This window comes from Mchenga conophoros, linkage group LG23 (assembly GCF_057382185.1).
Source record: "Mchenga conophoros isolate Kocher_MC1m ecotype Shallow Benthic linkage group LG23, M_conophoros_male_GT1.1, whole genome shotgun sequence".
NCBI lineage: Eukaryota > Metazoa > Chordata > Actinopteri > Cichliformes > Cichlidae > Mchenga > Mchenga conophoros.
Genome location: NC_140547.1, coordinates 28,860,364 through 28,882,188, shown reverse-complemented (window position 1 = coordinate 28,882,188; position 21,825 = coordinate 28,860,364).

Below are 21,825 nucleotides of genomic sequence, written 5' to 3'. Positions count from 1 at the left end.
GATGTGCTGGATGGCCAATCAATCACAGGAACATCATGGTCAGCAAACATCTTATTAATACTAAATTTTACTTGCTGGCACCGTTTTAAAACGCTCAAGGTCATCTTATAATACAAAACAAAAAGAACAGGATTAAAAAGAGCGGAACAATAAGAATGTAAAACACACAGAACACATAAAACTGGATGATTACAGCTGATATGGACATGAAGACCTTCAGAGATAAGGTGCAGTACAGCTAAAAGCACAGAGACCCACGTGAACAAAGTAGAGATGGACCAATCCGATATTACGTATCGGTATCGGTCCGATACTGACGTAAATTACTGGATCGGATATTGGAGAGAAATAAAAAATCCATTAAATATCAAAAAAGCACCTCACAAAACTTGCGACATGGCGTAACTCGGCTCATAACTGTAGCACGTCGCAGCAGTATGCGTCACCTGATAGAGCGGCTGTGTGTATTTGTAGCGTAGCTACCAAACCAGCATTTCATCTCCAAGGAAGTTATCCCAGAGAGAAGTAAAGCAAGTGGGTAAGTTCATCTCTGAATGTTTGTAAAGCGTTCCCGCGTTAAGCTTAACAACTGATATATGGAGCGACTGCCTCTTCTCTCTCCCTCCCTCTTCTTGCTGATACTTCAATGTGAAACTGATCAATGATCAGCTGATCGGCTTTTCTGTCACAAGTCCGTCTCTCTTGCTTGTTTTTGACCCACTTTGCGCCAGAAAGAGGAAACCAGCAGCTGAACAACAGCAGCACGTTTAAGCTTGATAAACTGTTGTTAGAATTTATTTATGCTCTACACCAAGATCCTTTTCTACGTAGCTGACGGCTGGTAACTGTGCAGGGGCGGATCCTATTAGTTAGGTTGCTTAATATTTCTGCTAAGTACTCTTTAAAATACCAGAATAGGGAGGGTGGAGTAGGTTTAAGTTTATTAGATTGATCAGTATTGCTGAACTATGAAATATTTTGGGTGTAGTGCATTTTTTGCATACAAGTATAACAGAATAGCTTTAGTGTTTTGTTTTGTTTTGTTTTTTTTAACTTGAGTATTAACTTATACAAAAAGCAGCAAGATATTAAAAAACAGTTGTATTGATTAAAAAGCACACTATATCGGATTCATATCGGTATCGGCAGATATCCAAAGTTATGATATCGGTATCGGTATCGGACATAAAAAAGTGGTATCGTGCCATCTCTAGAACAAAGTCTCAAAGACCAAATCAAGGAGAATCTTAAAGATGAGAAGCAAAATCTCAGACTGAATATGTTGAAGAATAGGGAGCCGGTGAAGCTGGATGAGAATTGGGGTAATATGGTCAGTAGACTTGGTGCAGGTGAGTTGTGGACGATTTGGAGCCAACTGAGGAGTTAAGGAGACCAGAGACAATGGCATTACAGTAATCCAGATGAGAGGTGGATTCAGGGCATGTACTAGGATTTCTGTGCTTATTGAGTGTCATCAATCCAATTAAACTTTTCAATGAAATTGTATTTATATAGCACCAAATCACAACAACAGTTGCCCCAAGGTGCTTTAAACTGTAAGATAAAAACCCAACAATAATACAGAGAAAACCCCAATAATGAGATGATCCTTTAGAAGCAAGTGCCTTGAGGACAGTGGGAAGGCAAAACCTCATTTTAACAGGAAGAAAGCTCCAGCAGAACGAGGCTCGGGGAGGGGCGACATATGCTACGACCGTCTGGAGTTTAGGGGAGGAAGACTAAATTAGGGGGAAGAGAGGGTTAGGAATGGAAAGTAGTCCCACTTCAGGTCACTTACATGTAAACTGGCATTGCGCACACAACTTTGAATAAACTTTTACCGGCGAAGAAGACATCTTGTGTCCACACGAGTATTTGTAGTCACAGAATCAGATTTTTTTTTTATGATGGGGGATGATTGGATTTCCAGACTGACCTATTTTTAATTTTAAAAAAATCACACATTTTTTGTTATCTATGAAAACTGATAAAATGTATGGCTATAATTTATTTCATTTAATTTCTTTTTCTTCTGGTCTTTGTTTAGTTTCCCACACCACCTGTCCCTGATTATCCAGCCAGTTTTCCCACTACCTTCCTTTTGGCAGACTGTCTTCTTACCCTGTGTAGCGAAGCTTTCCGGTCAATTGATTTGTTTCTAGTTCAGATCTCAGACACTATATAGACAAAAGTACTGGGCCATACCTTTTAATTTCTCAATTCAACTGTTTTCAGTCCCATGGCCACAGGTTTATACAATCAATCACCCAGCCATGCAGTCTGCCTTTACAAACATTTGTGAAAGGATGGGTTCAAAAGAGCTCACTGAATTTGAGGTACTGTAATAGGATTGGATTTCTTCCCTCCTAGATATTCCATTACAGTGGTAAGTGATATTATTGCCAAGTGGAAGCGTTTAACAACTATAGCAGCTCAGCACCAAAGTGGCAGACCATGTAAAGTTACAGAGCTGGGTTGCTGAGTGCTGAGTCATGTCTTTAGTGAATATGTAGTAAAATCACATGTTGTGAATACATTTCTAAAGTAGAGTTCCAGTAACCTCCTCTTCCATTAACATCAGCATAAAAACTGTGCCCCAGGAGCTTCGTGGCATAGAGTTCATGGCCGAGCAGCTCATGTAGGTGTAATGTTGTAGGCGCCCTGGTACCATTGTCACAAAGTGTATTTCGAGTCAGTGCCCCTTGTAATGGTCTCCTTTTACCCTGATTTTGGACACTGGCCAGTTTTATTCACCTCTCTAACATATCTCAGGTGTATTTTTTTTAAAGCTTTTATTAAAGCTTTAGCTTTAGGTTTTTGGTGTTTAGTGTTTTGTTCCTGATGTCCTGTTTTGGGGTCCTTTGCCTTTGTTGTTCATCACATTACCCATCCATCCATCCATCCATCCATACATCCATCTTCATCCGCTTTATCCGGGGCCGGGTCGCGGGGCAGCAGCCTAAGCAGAGATGCCCAGACCCCCCTCTCCCCAGCCACCTCCTCCAGCTTATCCGGGGGAACACCAAGTTGTTCCCAGGCCAGCCGAGAGAGCCAGCATGTCTTGGGTCTGCCCCGGGGCCTCCTCCCAGTGGGACATGCCCGTAACACCTCACCCAGGAGGCTCCTGGGCGCCTCCTGGGTGAGGAGGCTCCTGGCTTGAAAGGAGCCAGCTGAGGTGGCTCCTTTCGATGTGGAGTAGCAGCCGCTCTACTCTGAGCCCCTCCCGGATGGCTGAATGTCTCACCCTATTTCTAAGAGAAAGGTCAGCCTCCCTTCAGAGGAAGCTCATTTCCGCCGCTTGTATCCGCAATCTCGTTCTTTTGGTCCCTACCCACAGCTTGTGGCCATAGGTGAGGGTAGGAACGTAGATCGACCTAAATTGAGAGCTTCGCTTTTACACTCCGCTCCCTCGTCACCACGACGGACCGGTGCAGCGTCTGCATCACCAATCTGTCTGTCGATCTCCGGCTCCCTTCTCCCATCACTCGCGAACAAGACCCGAGATACTTGAACTCCTCCACTTGGGGTAGGAACTCATCCCCGACTCGGAGTGGGCACTCCACCCTTTTCCGGCTGAGAACCATGGCCTCAGATTTGGAGGTGCTGATCCTCATTCCCGCTGCTTCACACTCGGCTGCGAACCGTTCCAGTGCGAGCTGGAGGCCTTCACTCACATTACCCATCTTTATATAAAACCACATAGGTGACTCCCGGCCTATTTTTTAACCTTGTATGTTGAATTTTGTGCTCTTCTCCATAAGAGTGTGTCAGGCGTTGTGTGGAGGTGAGGAAGAAGGAACCCAAACGCAGGACTTGCAGGTATAGAAATGACGGGGATTTATTGGAGTGGGTGAATGACCAAAACAGGAACGAAGGACTGGCTGACTGAAAGACTGGATGAATGGCTGGCTGAAAGACTGGATGAATGGCTGGCTGACTAACTGAACATACATACGGGGAGACGACAGGAACATCACATGTACATCAATGACACGACAGTGAACGAGTAGAAACAGAGGGCTTAAATACACAGACTGATGAGGATGATAATGAGAGACCGGTGAGTACACAGCTGAACATAATCTGGCTAATGACACAAGGCGAGCTGACACAGGAAAAGCAGGAAGTGAGCACATGGAAGTGGAAAAATAAACTGAACATGAACAAAACTGAAAACACTGGGTCACCGACCCAGGAACCCTGACGGTACACCCCCCCCCCTTCAATGGCCGGCAGCCGATGGCCAAAAGAGAAAAAGCCCAGAACAGGGCGAGCGGGGGGGGGGCCAGGACGGAGGGACGGAGTCCACACCGAGACAGTTCAGGAGGGCGTCCAAGCGGCCCGTGGCCAAGACGAGACAGTTCAGGTGGGCGGCCGCGAGGAAGGCGGCGGTGGCCAATGAGCCGGTCGGGTGGGCGGCCGCGAGGACGGTGGCGGGCGGTCGAGAAGAGATGGTTCCGGCGGGCGGCCGCGATGAGATGGTTCCGGCGGGCGGCCGCGAGGAAGATGGCGGCGGCCACTGAGCAGGTCCGGTGGGCGGCCACGCAGGTGATGACGTCTAGAACGTGGCTCGGGCGACAGCGTGGCGGCCGCAGGACCGGGCGACAGCGTGGCGGCCGCAGGACCGGGCGAAGCAGAGGCTGATGCTGGACCAGGCGACGGCACGGGAGCCGGGGGTGACGGAGCCACAGCTGTAGAGCCAGTAGGCGCAGAAGCCTCTGGCTGGTGACAGGCTGGGCCAGCGGGTGCGGAAACCCCTGGCTGAGGCGCAGGAGAGCTCACAGCTGGATCTGGGCGCTGTGGCTGCAGGTCCGGGAACTGAACAGGATGGTGGACGGGCGACTGGGAGATGGGAGGCGACTGGACTACAGACTGGCCAGGAGCAGACTGGACAGACTGGAGGACAGGAGCAGACTGGACAGACTGGAGGACAGGAGGAAGACTGGACAGACTGGAGGAGACTGGAGGACAGGAGGAAGACTGGACAGACTGGAGGAGACTGGACTACAGGGGACTGGAGTGAAGGCTGAACAGCAGGTGAGGGAACTGACTGGAGTGAAGGCTGAACAGCAGGTGAGGGAACTGACTGGAGTGGAGATGCTAAGGGAGGAACAGAGGTAGGCGAGGCTGACAACGGAGCTGAGGTTGGTGTGGCTGATGGCTGAGCTACAGACTGGGCTAGACAGGGAGATAAAGCTACAGCCTGGGCTAGTAAAGCTGGTGCCTGAGCAGGGGACACTTCAGCTAGCCTAACCAGGGATAAAGCTAGTGCGTGAAAGGCTGGATCAGGTGGTGGATGAAGTGGTGGACTGATTAGCTCTTCCAAGCCTCTAGGGGGGTCAGGCTGGGTTCTGGCTGCCCTCAGCCTGGGCGCTGGGACAGGCACGGGAGGTGGCTGGACACCAGTCACCCCCACCCGAGAAACAGAAGCGGGTGTGGCGTTAGACTGGGTCGCAGCTGCCCTCCTCCTGGGAGCTGGCACTGGTGTGGGTGTAGACTGACTGACAGGAGTGGAGATAACGACTGGGTGTGATACTAGCAGGTTTATCGGGGATTATTCTGGTCCTCCTGCCACCACTATTTACAGTCTTTGACTGAACAGTTCTTGGGGGAGTAGAGCAGAAAAATTCGTCCCAGTCTACATCGTCATCTAGGAGGGAAACTCCCCATGAATCGGAGATGAGTCCGTTAATTGTTTTGAGTGAGGAATCAGTCGAGGAGTGCGAAAAACAGTCACTGGAACTCACCACCGGGAGTTGTTGAAAATGGTCCATCTTATGGCGGCGTGTGCACCACTTTCTCCGGGAAGAGGAAGTTGCCGGGGTAAACAGCTGAGCCTCTGGCGCGGTAGCCTCCATTGTGCCGAGGTGGGAGGCGTAGCCGCTGTGCCGTGGCGAAGGTGGAGGTCCGGCGAATGAGGCGGCAGGTGTGTGAGCGAGGAGCGGAGCGGCGAGAGAGGGAGCAGCCGAAGCGCGGCGTGAAACGTCCACTCTCCGCGGCAAATGCTCCGGTGCAGGTGAGGCAGCAGGTGGGGGAACGCGGCGTCTCTGAGGCCCGCCCAGAGCCAGGCGAGTCCCCTCGAAGACATGCTCTCTCTCTGCAAAGAGCCGCTGTTTTCCCCTGAGCTGGTCTGCCCAACGGGAAAGCGCTGCCTCCTGCCGCTCGTAGAGGTCCGAGTCCGCTGGGTTCCAATCGTGTCTTCGTGGCACGGGTCGTGTCATTTTGTCAGGCGTTGTGTGGAGGTGAGGAAGAAGGAACCCAAACGCAGGACTCGCAGGTACAGAAATGACGGGGATTTATTGGAGCGGGTGAATGAACAAAGCAGGAACGAAGGACAGGCTGACTGAAAGACTGGATGAATGGCTGACTGACTAACTGAACATACATATGGGGAGACGACAGGAACATCGCATGTACATCAATGACACGACAGTGAACGAGTAGAAACAGAGGGCTTAAATACACAGACTGATGAGGATGATAATGAGAGACCGGTGAGTACACAGCTGAACATAATCTGGCTAATGACACAAGACGAGCTGACACAGGAAAAGCAGGAAGTGAGCACATGGAAGTGGCAAAATAAACTAAACATGAACAAAACTGAAAACACTGGGTCACCGACCCAGGAACCCTGACAAAGTGAGGGTTTTCAAGAAAATAATATGACTTTAAAATAACCAAAAGAGTTCATGTTATTGTGAGGTGTGTCATCGAACAAATATTCCCAGAACAAACAAAATTGTTTAAAGTAATTCAGATACTTAGGAGAAATGCTAATTATTTACTTAAAATTTGGGTTGAAACTTTGTGGTACCTTTACAAATTTAATTAACCTATAAATTTAAGATAAAAATAAGTGATTGCAAGAGAAAGAATTCACATTATGGCAAATATTTCAAAAGGAACAAAAGACAAGGGATTGAAACCCAGACAGTCACAGCTGGACTGCTGGTGATACAGAAATTCATGGGGAGAAGAGTGCACTGTGAGCTTGGAGCCACTGTTAAGATCTTCTTTAATTAATTTGTATTTCTCAAGTTTGAGTAAAAAACCTTTTTATCTGTTTAGCCACTGGAAAAAAACTAAAAAACTAAATCAAACTTTCTCACCTTCAGCTGCAGACTACCAACTTGTGCAGAGGCTTCCAAATAATCATTCTCCACCTTCAGAACAGCATTTAAAGTACATAAATGAATCTCCCATAAACAAAAACATATAAAATTGAGGCTGAGTGAGCCGAAGCAGTTCACCGTACGTGCATTTAGCCACAAAACGCCAATCTTTTCTCAATGCCCCGATGGCATCCTTGGAAAGATTTAATTTTCCCTCAAGTGCCTACCTCCCATCTCTTAGAAAAGTATGCTGTCGCTTCTCCACAAGGTTTCCTCACTCGGAGGATACATCTCTCTTCAGTCTGAGTTCAAGTGTCTAATCTTCTGCGTCTCAAGGTCAGCATTTGTAGGCACTCTTAAGGGTCTTGATTCAAACAAATGAGACAAGAAAATTAATCGGAGGCAATGCATGAAGTGTTGAGTGTGTGTATAGAGTGTGTAGAGGTATGAATGCAAATTACTATGTGTGTGTCCAACTGGAGTCGGTAGAGGGAGAGCTCAGCTGCTCGGGTCCTGGGCCCAACGGGACTGAACGAGGGATGAAAGCAAAGATAAAAGACAGCGAGAGAAAAAGTGAAAGAGGGAGACCGTGCACTGTGCAGAGCGGAACATTGTTCTCTTGATCACAGTCAGAAGGTTTCGTGTAAGTGTGTGTTTTTGTGTCTCTGCGCACCGTTTGCGTGCACGCCCGCTCATAAATATATGGCTGTATGACTCGATGCCTGCATTTCATTGCGTTTAAGACTCATCCAATAGAAATCACATGAATGTTAAAAATTTCTTAAAGTTTACTTTAAAAATTTTGCAAGGAAAAAAACTACAAGGAAACCTCCTACCTCATTGTCAGTTCTATGTTCATTCTTAAATAGAGAGCTGGGTGGTGAAAGACAGTAGGAGGGGAACATTTTATCCCTGCCATCTATCCATCCCTCCCTCCCTCCTCTTTTTTTTATCCTCTTTTCCCTCACATCTATTATTCACCCCAGTTGGCAGCCAGGCACACACCTAAATAAACCTCTACCCATGTCATCTCTCACTCCCTTCATCATGTTCACCTTTCATCAGCTCCACTCTTCTCTGTCTCCATCTACCATTCATTGAGAGATACACATATTTATATTTAATTTTAAACAGGCATCAGGTGAACACATAGGACAGAGGTATTTGGTAAGGTCTGACTCCTGATCTGCAGATTTTAGGAATGTGATCAAATATTTGCCTTAGCAGAGAGAGGTCAAAGGATATCTTTATATGGTGTTGCTCTGAATAAAATTACTAGACAGAGCATAAGTAGCATAAATAGCATAAGTAGAAGCTCGTGCTGCTGAAAAAAAAAGGCTGTGTCCATTGTTTGGAGACATTTTTTGGCTTTAGTCATGAGGACCTCAAACAAAAAGAAAACTACAAGACAAATATGGAGGACCACGCACATCAAAATAAAGAATTTTATGCTTCAATAATGAATAAAATATGCGTTAGTAAATTCATTTACAAATTCATCTTTTATTTATTTAAACATTACTAAAGTCATTTGTTATTTAATAATTTCATTAAAAATAAAAACACAATTTATAAATCAATATTTCAAAATGGATAATTAATCCGTTAATAAACATCGAAATCAAAAATGGATTTCACAAAAAAGAATTTAACTCTCAATAAAAAACTTATTTCAAAAAACAGTTCAAATTCCTTAAAAAAAGAGAAACAAGTAAATGGGTTCAAAAATCAAAGATTTATTTCTGACATTTAAAATGATGATTCCAGTCCTCATTTTCAAATCCATTTCCTCACTGTGTTTCCCTTTCCTGTTAGCTCAGAGATTAACTACTATATTAGCATATAAGCAGTTTTGGTATTAACTACTGGATTAGCTAACCCACTTCGCAATTCCGAGACGCTCCCAGTCCTAGAAAAAGGAATGAAAGGAGCTTTCTGATTGGTTATAGAGATACATGGTAGCTGTCTGGATTTTTCTACACTGTTGTTTGTGGCGATAGCATTGCATTGCTAAGAAGTGTGTGTGTGCTTGTACAAAGCCCATTCAGCCTCCATATATGGACCAGAAAAATATGCATGCATAAAATAATTACTCATCAATTGTAATCAAGGTAAAATGTTAGTTTGTTGATTAATAATGTTTATTAATGGTGATTTTAAGGTCATTTGGTTCAATCCCTGGCTTGTACAGTCTGTATGCCAAAGTGTCCTTGGGCAAGACACTGAACTCAGAGTTGCTCTCAATGTGTTTATCGGATTGTGAGAGTTAAACAGAAAAAGCTTAGATGTAGATAAAAGTGCTTACATGAATGGCTGAAGGAGACATGTTGTAGAGTAGAAAAGCACTATATAAAAACCGATCCATTTACCTCTGAATGCACAATATAAAGTGCCTTGTGGCAACTGTTGTTGTGATTTACACACCGACAGAAAATATCAACATCTTTCTCTAACACTGTCTTGGCAATAGAGCTGCACCCAAATATCTGGTCAATCTTATATTTATTTCTTGGGTAGATATTTGTTTTTTATTAATTGGCCACCTCACGGCTACCACCAACTCAATTTTTGCTGGAGTTAGCAGCTTTTTGTTCCCACTCTGTATCACCTACAGAAAAAAAAGAATCTACATCTGCCACCACCCTTCCATGTTAATATCAAAAAAAAATCTGTAATTAGAATTTATAACAAAAAAACTACCAAACTCCAAAACTAGTTTCTGAACACTTTCTGCAATAAACACTGAAACCTGGCTTGAAAAACATTATGATAACCTACAAAATCAGGGTTAAAAGTCATCTGCTTCAGGGTGCAGGTTTAGCTTACTGCGTTGAGGCAACCACACGCCATAGCGATGGTGGTTGCCTCCGGGTTTGAATCCGACTCACAGCCCTTTGCCGCATGTCTTCCCCTGTCTCTGTCTGTCCCTGCTTTCCTGTTCTCTCTTCACTGTGTCTATCAAATAAAGCTGAAACAGGCCACACAAATATATATATATTAAGAAAAACATCTGGTGGACTCTCTAATTTGTCAAATTCCTTAAATAAGTTTTATGTGAAAATTACCTTTAACTATGTCTTTTTCTTCTATTCAATTCAATTCAATTCAATTTTATTTATATAGCGCCAAATCACAACAAAAGTCGCCTCAAGGCGCTTCATAATTCTATGAGTTGAAGAAGACATTTCTTAAATAATAGAGAACATTTTGCAAGGACACTTGTATCTGTACCATTTCATGCTACATTTAAAGTTCTGCTTCCTGCATTCATTTGCTAATCTTTTCTATAAAATATATCTTCATCGTATTGATTTGGTCAGTATTACAAATGTAAACCAAATTTCACCCACAAATTGGCTTCATATCCACAGCACAAGGATGTACAAGTGAACACACAGCATGAATGGAGAGTCAGCCCAACAAATGAGAAACTGAATTGAGACTGAACACAAATCCTGTTCTTGACCTGTAGAAAAAGCCCTGCCTGTACGTGCACATGGCCTAGAAAGATGCATGACAGCACAAAGGAATTACATTACAATTTAAACACTTGTTGTCTAACACTCTCAGCTGCCACTTAGGGATGGAGCTGAGCTGAAAATCGTCTGTGACATTACCTATTAAAAATGTGTGGGCATGTGACACTAGGTTTTCCCACATGTGCCAATTCCAGATGGCCTCAAAGAGACAACAGGTGATGCCAACATCACACATGCGTGCAAAGTGATGACCCACCCCTGAGAGCCCTCTAACCAGACTTTATGCAGAGATCAAAAAACAAAGTATAAAAGAAGAAATCAGAACTGATGTCGGTGAAGGTTCAACATTAAGAGAGAGAGAGAGAGAGGAAACAACCTGTCTTACAACGAGAGGAAAGATACGTGTGAGCGCATCAAAGCAATGTCAAGAGTGCCTGCATGCTCATGCACATGTGCTCACATCAGAAAGACAAAGATTCAAATCGCACCCTCCTTCACTTCATTCCCCACACTTTCACAGTTACACACCACTGCAAACTCCCTTAAACTTAATGCCGTGTACAAGACAACGAATTCCACCACTTCACCAGTAACGAACTTAACATGTGGTTATTTCCTCCAGGAAGTTTTGACTGGTTTTAATAGATGAGATAACTTTATGTTTTCGACGCTTTAATGTAACTTTAGAAACACAAAGCCAGCACACATTTGAAAGGCTCAAAGAAGTGTTTGCACTTATTAATAAATTCTCTTAGCGGGAATCTGTGGGCACAAACGAATCGTCATTAAAAGTCCCTTTACACAGATATCCCAGTAAAACCACATGTGTAAATGATCAGATTAATGATTCGTGCATTTTGCTGCCTTAGCTCCAGTCCTGTTGTTTGCTCACACTTTATTTAAAGGCACTTCATGAAGCTTTTTCTAACATGATTTACCAAACTGTCAGCTCTGGAAGAAGACATAAGTCATTATTCTTTAGTTTCTGGGTTTAAAGACAAAAAAAGCATTTTACAGTTTGTCCTATTGATAAAGACCCTCCGCCACAGCCATTCATACACACCACAGTAATAAATAAATAATTAAATTACAGGAAAAAAAAACATTTTTTTTTTACAATGTATCCATGGTAAAATAAATAAACTAATAAAACAGGACACTTTTTGTGATTTAACAAAAAGTTTTTGCTTTATAATTACAGGCAATGAGCTACCAGAAGCTTTTCTGTAATTTTACACATTTATTTCTTAGAGTTTGTGTGCAAAGAGTCACTTTTTTAAAATTAAATAAATAAATTTATTTTAAATAACGTAAAGTTCTTTTTCATATTTTAAGATATCACAGGGTGTAAATGTGCAGCTAAACTTCTTTACACCAGCGAAAGGCAAAGTGGGCTGTATGTATCCACTGAATGAGTTTTGACATCTCTGTACTAAGTACAGGAGGCAGGAAGTTCCTCTGTTTTCTCTGCGAAAGTCTTTAAATCCTAAACCATGAAATAATATGTGGTTATTAAACCTTCTGACAAATCAAAGGCTAATAATAATAATTAATAATTAAATATTCATATGCATATTTGAGGTTTTATTTATATCATATTTGCTATATCTGGCTTTTTTTTGCAATGAATTGCTTAAAATGTATTGTGCAATTTGTTTAGGATTTTCATTGGGAAAAAAGTCACAAAGATGATGTATTAGTCTGAAAAAAAAAATAAAAAATTCATGTGTCAAATATGATACATTAGCTGTTTCGGGTTACGTTTATGCAGGCTGTACAATGATGCACAAAATTGTTCCTTTTCATTGGGGAGTTGTATAAGTTATGTGAATATACAATTAAACTTTCCTCGCCTTTCCTACTTGCATCTCTGGTGGGGGGACTGTGATGAGAGGAGACAAGGAAAGGACTCAAGCATGAGATTCAGCACCAGTGTACCAATGTCTTAGATGATTGATTTTCAATATAAATTATACACAGTACTTTGATTACATTAAAGAGCTACAGTTTATTGTTCTAAATTTTTATATTTTTAAAAAAAGCTGTTATTGAAGTAAGTTCAGTTTTGAAGTTATTCAGGTGATCATCGTCTCATTTTTTTTAAGTTCTTGTCCGTGTTGCTTGATGACATATGCAAAAACACTGTTCTCTGTGATCAGTCAGTAGTTTTGCTGCCACATCAAGCACATTCCTAAACAAGCACAAAGTGCAAAGAAGAAAATAAAGATGGAGACAGAACTTTAAGCCACAGCAACACTAAAGGAACTCAGTTGCCAGGTTGACTCTTTTATCCATCAGGACACTCTGAGCGAGCTGATGAAAGAAAAAGATCAACTTGAAGATCAGCTGGTTTCCTCTCAGTTCAAACAACACGATTCATTGTAGACATATTGCTGCAAGAGGAAGATCAAAGCGCTGGAAACTGAGCTAAAATAAGCGCACTATGACCTGAACAACTCTCAAAACAAAGAAACAAGTCTTACCTTAACACTGGAAATGGAAAAGCAGAAACTGAAGCACCCAACAAGACTTGTGAAGAAGTGCAAGGCCAAACTGCAGTCCAGTGCAGACCGACCTGAGGACGCTGAAGAAGAGGTCATGACTTTGAAAAAGGGCTTAGTTGATTAAACAAATGACTTTAACGAGGAAGGCCATGACGTCGTGGATAAAAGCACCACCCTGCAGACTCACAATGACCAGGGTGCAGAGAGTTATATAATATGTCATCCGAACGAAAACTCAAAGGTGAATGTGGACTTCTGGGTGGAGCTGGAGAAAGCACGGCCATCCAAGGTTCAACTGGAGCAACTAAACCAGGCGGACATTGAAGCAAAGGAGCAGCTGCAGCTTCATCAGTCGGTGCAAAGAAGAGTGTTTCTCTATGAAGCGACACCAATGGACTCCAGCAAATGGCAAAGGAAACAGAGCAGCAGTGGAGCAAAACAAGGAAGACAATCAATTTGTGAGATTGTTTTCCATCTTACTTCTTTTGACAATCAATTATCTCATGTCACAAAGTCTGTGTGTATTCAACATGTACAGCATGTTAACTACAACTGGGGAAAAATGTGTGTACTCTGAGTGTGTCCACAATTTGAATTTTGTTAGAATTTAGGCTTTAGTTCTACCACAGTCAACGAATAGACGGTGCCGCGTGAAAACAAAAGTTAGTGTCATTAATTTGCACCTTGAAAAACACTTAAATTCATTACACAAAAAGACCAGTGACACAAATAGAATTTTTCTTTTGCTTTTGTGTCTGTTCAGCCGTTTTACTTAATAACAAATCTCATTTCTAGATTTTTATAAGTTGTTAAATATCCAAAACTGTCTCCCCACTAAGAGAGATTTATTATGATGATTTAAGATTTATTAGTCTTACATTTTTACTTCCTTGCTGTTTAGCGATGGCAGCTCCTATTTCAGAATCACTAATCTATTTGCAGCCCTGTTGGCACTCTTGCACTTCCGTGCTTGGGTTACATCACATCAGACTGGTTAACAGTGATGATCAAAAATCACATTCTCCAAATTACAAATGATTAGTACAACTATTAAACACTAATCCACAGTTACATAGAAAAAATAAATGAAATCATAAAATTTACAAAACGTATTTCTATTTTTAAATATTTAAAATCCAACCGTGGAGCGAACTCGCTTGTCTTTTACCGTCCTTCTGTTTTCTGAGGGGGGAAAATGGTCAACATAAGTTGCTCCTCACTAGGCCACGTAGATAAATGACTTCACTTTTTAAGGTGCACACTGACCTTTCTGAGCTGGAAAAGCAGAGCAAATACTAAATGACACAGCTAATTGTTTCACCCCAGAGTCCATTCTCCCTCTCTCACTCCTCTTTACTTCGACCAGTACCTTCCATCATTTCTTCTAATTTCTCTCAATTATTTTCTCCTTATGCTCTCTCCCATGAGGACGTGTTTGTGTGTGTATGTGTGTTTGGTTGACCTTCCTGAACTGTATGGCCATTAATGGAGATTAGATAAAGTTGTCTCTTGCCTGACTCATTGGCATGCATTAAGCAGAGTACGATAATAACATACACACACACACACATTCAAAAACACACGCAGGCAGAGTTACACAAGAAGAACGTCTTAAATCGAGGATATAGGACCAAATTAAAGGTAAAAGCGCTCTTGGTCTCCTTCTTTTGTGAGACATCATCTGTTTTTCAAAAAGCCGTGTTCAGCGTCCTTTTCCCTCCCTCTAATGGATTTTTGATTTTTCCAGAGCATGCGACACAATTAGCTTGTCTTTCTTTTTTATTAATGACACATTTACTGTTTTCTTTCCCCCCGCTGTTGTTTATTCTTACACTAAATTGAAGAGTGAAGAGGTCTTAAAAGTGCACGGCATGTCTGTGTGTATTAGTGTAGGTGTGGAGTAGTGTTATTTATTTGAACTAGCCTGTGGCTTCATTGTTCTTGTTTATTTTTATTTTTGTGAAACCTATGAAATTATCAGTGTTTACGTTAAATAGGAAGACACTGTTATTAAAGTTATTTTTTAATTTAAAAGATTTCATTGATTGCGGCGCGTGGGTTCGGCACCTTATTCACATTCACTTCCATTTTCTTTATCATTATATGTGCTTAGGGTAATGGGGCTGAAGCCAAAGCGATCCGTCTACAACTGTGTAGATGCTGACTCTTCCTATCTTGACATGATGAAAGTACATCGCAGTTACAGAATATAATACAATGACAGTCATACTGAAGGATGTGTCATAAAGAGAGAAGCTAATTAACAATTCCAAGGACAAGTGATCTGAGCTCACCTCGCAGTGACACATCTGATATCTACATACAAATAGTGAGACCTTCCTCCCACTCAAAAGCATGACCAGTATAAGGGAAACAGCAAAGTTTAAATATGAAAATACTATGCTTCAATTAGTGTGACGAGGTCAATCTCTCAAAGCTTAGTTTGTCTTAATCAGAGCTAACATAAGGAGACTCATAAAGCAGAGGTTAGAGGGGATCGTCCTTATTTCCTCTCACATAAATATCCTACACAATGGTGAATGCTCATATTGAACACTGCCTAGTTAAAGTTTTCACAATGGTGAAATGACCCACAGGTCAGTGTAAGTGCGAGTTTTACTACTCTTGGATTTGTATGGATTTGTCATTGAGTGTGAATATCCCTAATATAGTGAGACTTACATGCTTTCAAAGCCTTCAAACCTTTAAGAAGGGCATCTGATCTGAAGAATGTTGGCTTAAAGTTGGCTTACCTGTTTGCTTTGTGTGTATACAGTGTGTGTGTTAGAGAGGACAAAGGTCTAAAAACATCTAAAAGCCTGAAGAGATCCTTCTGAGATCAAGTTACAGCACAAAAATCTCGAGCCACCCCTTTGATATTTTGCCAGGAAAACTGGAAATTGATTGATTGAAACCTGCAAACATACAAGGAAATACAGAAGGGAAAGTCAAAAATAACTGAATGAAACTCTTGCCAATCAGATAATATTGCATGGTGGATCAAAATCTCATCGTACGTTTCTGCATCAATTTTATCAAGATCTCTAACACCACTGGCTTCAATGTAGTTCAAACCATGACAGAGCCTCCACTGTGTTTTACAGATGGCTGTAGACACTCTCTGCTGTATCTCTCTCCTGACCTCCTCCATCCATAGTGATGATGATTTGAACCAGAAATTTTAAATTTGGATTCATCTCTCCAAATGTTGCCAATTACTCAGTCCAGTTCTTGTATAATGTTCATACCTCAGCCTTTTCTCCCTGTTTCCCTTATTTAAAAACGGCTTCTTGACAGCCACCCTTTCACTGGGACCATTTCTGCTCTGGTTTCTGGGGAACAGCAGATGGATCATCTGTCACGGTCGATAGCAGGGACTCAAGCGCAGAGCAGGTTGACGTTTCCAAACACAGTTTATTTACAACACCAGTGCAGAATGTATACAGTGAGGGGGGAAATCCAGGGATCAAAAGGTCCAAGGGGAAGCTCTCTCACACTCGTTCTCGTCTTCACGCCCAAACTCACACACGTTCACACAGCAGGAAGGTCACAGGTCCGGGAAGGAAAACTATCACACAGGAGAGGGAAATTACTCACAAGTCACAAAACACTTAAGCACAGATTCACGGGAGCTGAGAGAATCACTAACGTGTTTCGCACAATCATCCAGCGATGAGAGGATCTGCTTCCCAGCCTCAAATAGTGGACAGGTAATGACAGCTAATCGCGAACAGGTGTGTGGGCCAGTGAGCTCCGCCCAGGCAGAGAGGAAAACACTTGTAGCTTTGCGGGGCCGGCTGGGCAGACACAGGGACCATGACATCAACTACACTGGTCCATACCTTGATCGAGGTGCTGTTTTTATGAGTGGCCTAATAAACAAAAAACATTCCTGTGAAAATGTTCGGGTACAAGGACTGGATTGAAAATGAGCGAAAAAGCAGCCAATGTCCAAAGCAAAACTTGTTCAACACCATTTTAGAAAAAAATATAAAGAAATGAATGGTGACTTAAGACTTTTGCACAGCACTTGAGATTGAGCTGAGGAAATCCCTTCAAGCTCATACTGGTGCCATGACTGATACGGTCTTTAGTAGCAAGTATAGCTTAATCTTTTAAAAATGTGAAGGAATGTTTTGACATAAAGCAGAAACCCAAGTAATTCACATGATGAAATTAAGTATTTTGCTTATTTATGGGGTCATCATGCAAGGATATTACTGCTAATGCTAATGATGTGTAGCTGTAATAATGAAGTAAATGAAAACATAACTCCTTTATTTTAATCAAACTTACCCAAACAGAGAAAACTTTGCCTGTTTTTCCTGAATGTGTCAAGTCTTTCCATGTGCTTCACACTTCGCTCTTCAGCACAGTGTCTGGTTTGACCTCATATTCCAACCTTACCATTTATTTCTTCCTCCAACAAACACTCACACTAGCATTTTTTTTGTACCTTTGTCCTTTTTCCATCTTGTCTTTCACACTGATTCCTCTTCCTACCACCTCTCGTATGTCACAGTGCTACACAGATATACACTCAGAGAATCCCACTTAGATACAGACACCCAAAATGAAATCAAGCCGAGCCTCCCTCTGGGTTCATGTCCCACTTTCTCGCCAGGCAGTACATGACCATACTGCCGCCGTGAGACTGACGGACCTCTGGCACAGAACAGCACAGTGCCGGACACAAAATCCCTCTCAAGGAGCAGATGCTTGCTTCCTCTTGACATATGCCCCTGAGATACAGCAGGGTGAGGGGGGGATGTAATGGAGGGTAAGGCTGAAGATAATAGAGGGCGGGGGTGAAGGAGGGAGAGCTTTACTGTGGAGGAACAGTGAGGGAGCTGAAAAGGGAGGAAGGGAAGGCTACGGTTAGAAAAATGCAAGTCGAAGGCAAAGACTCAGAAGAAAAATCTGAGGGCTAATTTAATTGTAAATAATACTCCAATAATACTTAATTCAAAGGCCATTTTGCCTCAATTATGTCAAAGCTCCTTGAGGCCAATAAGCATGAGTGCGTAGAAAAAAAGAAACTTAAAAAAGAAAAAATCAAGCCAAGGGCACAAGGCCAGGTCAGAGTGTCAGAGAATGAGCTCAGAAGAAGAGCTAAAGATGAACAGATGGCGTTGAGCTGTGAAAGAAGAGATGTGATGGGAAGAGCAGGATGAGGCGGGAGAGGAAAGGAGGAGGGGATTTTGAAAAAGCATCGCCACATTTGTATCCTCTCCATGTCTCTTGGCTTCGTTTTCACTCTTTAAATATTCCTGATAGGTGACCAAACTACACTCAAAAGAAAGCAACTCGGTTTTAATTCACTGGGAGATGGTAATTAAAATCCATGCAATGGTCAATAAGAAATATAGGGAGAAATTACATGGGTTATCAGTGGCTTTTGCAGCCTGATAGCTATTGGCAGTGGTATTTTATGAAAATGGATACCAATAGTCACTTTGAAAATCATATATTTTCCACGAATGATGAATTACTGTGTGAGGAATGTACATGAGGGGTTATGGTCTGTATTCACAGCAAGATTATTTCATCAGTAGTTCTTTTCAGAGACTTGACATTACACTTACCTTGAGATTTCAATTTTGACTGAGTATTCAAAGTATAGAAAGCCATGATAATCATATTTATATATTTTCATGCAGAAGGTCAGGTTGAGGGAAATACAAAAGCAAAATCTTACGTAGCTCTGAATATATAATCATAGAAAGACATCATTGTAATTGAGAAATTTTGCTAAATCCAAGATGCCAAAACCTAAACTCTGTATTGATAGAAAACTAAAAGGATCACCAAAACCAGTAATAATAGCATTTACAACCACAGTAAAAGGCTTGGGATCTGTGTCAATTAAAAAAGCCATAACAAGGGTCATGGCCACTTTTGAGCCATTCTCAAGCTAATTTTCATCAGTCCAGGTCTGTGATCTCTACAGAAGGCAGTAACAACAAGAAGCAATGCAAAAGTTATCTTCACTTATGTGAACTATGCAGAGTTTATGAGTTGTCACTATGCTAGGTAGTGACTGCTGAGCTCACAGTACTGAAGCCAACTCATTTCCATTTTAAATGTGCAGTTTGGGGTTTTTTTTAATGGAAAAAAAACGAATATTATACTCATAAATATATACAGATTAGTGTCTAACTAGGTCTTCCAACAAACTGACTTCTGACAAACTTAAAATTGATCCAATGAAAATAGGCGCTGACCCCAGTTTGTGGAAGCCACCATCTTACCCCGGCATCTTGAATAGACTTATAGATGGACATCGCTGATCTGCATAAATGTGTTTTATTGGTTATAGACAGGCTACATACAAATTACACCAAAGCTGGAGGTAAGGAGAACTCGTACACGTGGGTGACCATGAGGCACCTTCAGACTCAGCATATGAAGGTTCATACCTATGATTTATCATCTGAGAAGTGGTCCTTATCACCAAAAACAGACATCATCTCCACCAATCACCTTAAATCTGATTTTTCTTCCTCTTGTCAAATATTCATACCTGTATCTTTCACTGAGAAACAACCGATACTGTACAGACACACACGCTGCACAAGTACTTGAACACACAAACACTTACAACAACCCCTAGTATTGCAAGGTGAAATCTGTTCATTAAAGAAAACAAACAGAGTATACACACACACACACACACTTGAGCACATAGTCTTTCATTAACACACACAGGAATTTAATTAACGTCTATTGATAAGCTCTGTCTGTCTTAAGGACATGTTTGTTTGTGAATATGTATATGTGTGTGGGTGTGTGTCTGTGTATCTTAAGGACATGCTCGTTATGCAGTCATTATACAGTTATCTTCTTGATTTGTGAAGCATGAAGAGGAGAAGCACACACACACACACTTGCGAAGTGTAAGCTATAAACACGGTGTGTTGACGGATTAGATGGGAGTTTTTAATCATCTTAATTAAACCCAATTGTTATTTGTTGAATATTTGGCATTTATGAAGTTCACGGGGATATAAAGGCAGATTGAATACTAATTGAAATAGAAGATCTCAATTTTATTACAAGACTCTGTCAAGAAGTGGGAGATGTTCAGTGCTGGTTTTATGGAAATGAGAGGTTAAAAACAACAACTAGAACAACTGAGACTCTGAAATGTATTTAATATTCTTTGTTATGTTTTCATTCATCAAAAGATAGTCGCTGTCAGCTCCCAGGCTAGAAACTGCTGGACCGTTTTTTTGTTGAACAAGCATCACAACATCCTGAACCTTTAATAGCAAAGAGGAACCTTAGTAGCAGAGTTGAATTTAAAATCCTTCTGACATATTGTAGCCACATTTTATTCACAACAGAAGACAGAAAACATCCAATGATCAAACCAGTGTAAGAAAAATATTAGCTCATTTTCAATTTAAGGGTGGCAACATATATCCGCAAAGTTGGGTTGGGTTGACCATCGCCAAGAGTTTGATCACAGGGGATCGTCTGATTGTCAGGGGTTTCTAAATGGAGTCATTCTTATTCTACGAGAGCACTCAAACATGCCTTATTCACACCCACAAGCACGTTTTTCTATCTGACATTCACACTGATAGATATACCAGAGAGCGCCTTTTGGGGTCAGTATCTTGCTCAGTGATATCTGATATGCAGAGTGGTGCAGCCAGGGATCGAACCACCAACCTTCTGATTAGTAGATGACCTGCTCTACCTCCAGAGCGAAAGCCACCGCTTTATAATATTGTCAGTTCTTCAACTTCTAATGTCAAGGGCCGGTACCGGTCCATGAGTCATGAAATTTATGGTTTTCGGGGTTTTTATCGTTAACTCGGTTTCCCTGGGTCTTTTCCTGTGATGTAGTTGTGCTTCTTATTTTGAAAGAGATATTTGCGCGTTACCATAGCGACCAGAGATCATTAAAGGGCAGACAGGAGGATGTTACTCTCAATGTTGTTGCCGCATTTCAGGAGGACGCTGCTAATAAAGTTACACAATTACACAGTGAATTCGCGTTTATTATTGTATTTATAAAATACAACAGTTTTTGTCTTGGTCGTATCATTTTATTTTGATGTATTTATCCGCGACACCTTAAAGGCTGGTCCATGAAAATATTGTCTGACGTTAAACCGGTCCATGGCGCAAAAAAGGTTGGGGACCGCTGCTGTATATCACTGTGAATTGGTACCACATTAACTGAAGTAAACTGAGCTGATCTGCACAGAGAGCACACAGAGTGATATGTTATGTTAGATGGGTTTAGGGGGGTCTATAATACAAGAGTAAAATTTATACTTTGAAGATATTGTGAGTGTGTGAGAGAGAGTGTGCGTGTGTGTGTGAGAGAGAGAGAGAGAGAGAGAGAGAGAGAGAGAGAGAGAGTGTTAAAAGATGCTTGTCTGATTCTACTGTGGCTGGCAAGAGCCTTTCTAGAACAGTAATTACAGACAATCGTGTCCCTGGAAGATGATCCAGGAGTGCACACACACAAACACAAACACAAGCGCTTGCCAAAAGACAACACCCAGGACTCCTCTTCTAAATGCACCTGAGAATAGAGTAACTCTTAACACACACACACACACACACATCCTAGCACCTGAGTACGCTCACGTGCCAGCAAAAGGCCACAGCACCGTCTGTTGCCGCCACATAGACTCAGTCTCTCTCTTTCTCTTTCACACACATACACACACACACACACACTCGAACACACACACAGACTAATTGTCT